Genomic DNA, 2,126 nt, shown 5'->3' with positions numbered 1-2,126 from the left:
AAATGCAGAATTTAGTACCATTTAGAGAAATATATGAATTGATTTAATTAACTTGACATGAATAAACAACCAATCAGAAGTTAAAGACATGGATGCAGTTAAAAAAGAAATAGATAAGAGATACAAATAATGTGCAAATATTATAGTTCAATTTGTATGAAAAATATTCAAATAAAGAGAATATGAAAAAAACTTTGGATTAGTGCTTAAAATAGGCTACAGTCATGAAGTGAGAGTTGGACTCAGATAAGGAAGGAGAACAAAAATAAATGAAAGATATTGAGAGGTTTACATTTTAATTTCCTTCCTTCCTTCCTTCCTTCCTTCCTTCCTTCCTTCCTTCCTTCCTTCTTTCCTTCCTTCCTTTCTTATTTATTTTTGAGAAAGAAGAAGTCTCATCTCCCTTCTGCTTTATTTAATTCCCTTGTGATAGTATCTCTTCAAAGATCAGTCCTCAGTGCATCAGAATCACCTGGAATTTTTGTGAAAAATTCATGCACCTGACCCTACTCCAGTTCAACTGAGCCAGAATTTCTGGGGTGAGGCTTTCATAATTCAAAAATTTTAATTAACTCCCCAAGTTATTCTGAGACACACTAAAGTCAAAGCAACACTGCTACAAGGCTTAATTTAAATTCTGTATTTAAGGTTTTCATGGCTTACTGCTTAAGATGAAAACGTCAAAAAAAAAGCCTAGATATATTTTAACTGCATTTTTGGTAATTTCTGTGGCATAGGAGTCAGAATACAGAGGATACAGTGGAGAATGAATAATGAAAGAGATGTCATATGTGTTTTCTTGGTAGTGAAAAAGAAAGACACTTAATTGCATCTGAAGATTTCAGTGGGGTTAATGAGAGGTTTATTTTCCAAAAATTCAATCATATGAAGGCAAAAAAGGACATGTTGGTAGAAATATTAAATAAAATTGGTAATAGAAAACTATTTTTTATTGACATCAATTTTGTTGCTGAAGTTTTTTCATCTTATTTCAAAATCACCTTTTTTTTGGGGGGGTGCTGGGAATCGAACCCAGGGCCTTGTGCTTACAAGGCAAGCACTCTACCGACTGAGCTATCTCCCCAGCCCCTCAAAATCACCTTATTGAAATCTTTTTTTATAAAACGAGATCAAATCTGATTAGATATGTATTTTACATAACAGACAACAAAATATCCTTGATGGAGGCACATTGGAAATCAAAGTTATCAAATTGTTTTTAATTATTTCTCTACAAACATTTCTGTATTTGAATCTGTCATAAAGAAATCATCTTACATAAATAGAAAATATGATGTATTAGTCTTTGAACCTGCTATTGATTTGGATTATAAAACATCTTTAGATGATCCATCAGGCATTTATGGAATACACTTATGTAGTCAAAACTCTGATTTTCTCTCTGCAAAATCATAAGTATAATAGAGTATCCCTATTCTCAAGATCATAAAACCTAGCTAAGGAAGTGGTGATGATAATAGTTAAAATCTTTGAGCAACTATGCAGACTTATACACATTACTTATCTTACTGAACACTCACAGCTATTCAATGAGGAAGGAAATGAATTCCATGTCAGAAGAGGAACTGAGAGACACAGGAATTTACCAGAAACATGGGACAAGTAAAAGGAAGAGATGGAGATTAAGCCCCAAATCCTGCTTTTAACTGCCAAGTTATTCCATTTTTCCCAAGGAAGAAAAGATATATAATATAGTATTGTATGCTGAAAGGCAATTTATCCTTGAATACTGAATTCTATGAATTATTTTTGTTGTTTCCTGAGAAGAACAAAAGGTGGAATGTAATAGTTAAAGCTGGAGTAACTGATATGAGTTCTTGAGGAACTAGAATTTGAGCTAGGGAATGAGGGATCCTTAACGTTGCAGGGACTCAAAATGAGAATGAAACTATAACTCACCTCTGCTCATCTTAATATTTTTGTATTTCTTTTTAGATACAATTTCAATTTTATAAAAACTTATGAGGATAGTATAGTTTTTCTCTTATCTAATACCTCACCAACTATCCAATTGCTTACATTTTCCTTCTCTTTCCCTCTCTCCCTCCTTTTCTTCTTCCCTCCCACTTTAGTCAGCAACTTGAGATCTGTTCCTTTCAATCTGA

The 2,126-nt window shown here is 32.8% G+C and overlaps 1 non-coding gene across 1 annotated transcript; it reads right to left on the bottom strand.

Annotated features, from left to right (window-relative positions):
* Positions 1 to 1,009: 1,009 nt before the first annotated feature.
* Positions 1,010 to 1,084, bottom strand: Trnat-ugu (transfer RNA threonine (anticodon UGU)). The gene has a single exon. It is a non-coding gene; the product is annotated as a tRNA-Thr (tRNA).
* Between the last annotated feature and the right edge of the window lie 1,042 nt (positions 1,085 to 2,126).

This window comes from Sciurus carolinensis, chromosome 10 (genome assembly GCF_902686445.1).
Source record: "Sciurus carolinensis chromosome 10, mSciCar1.2, whole genome shotgun sequence".
In the NCBI taxonomy this organism is placed as follows: Eukaryota; Metazoa; Chordata; class Mammalia; order Rodentia; family Sciuridae; genus Sciurus; species Sciurus carolinensis.
This window is presented reverse-complemented; position numbering and strand designations above follow the sequence as displayed.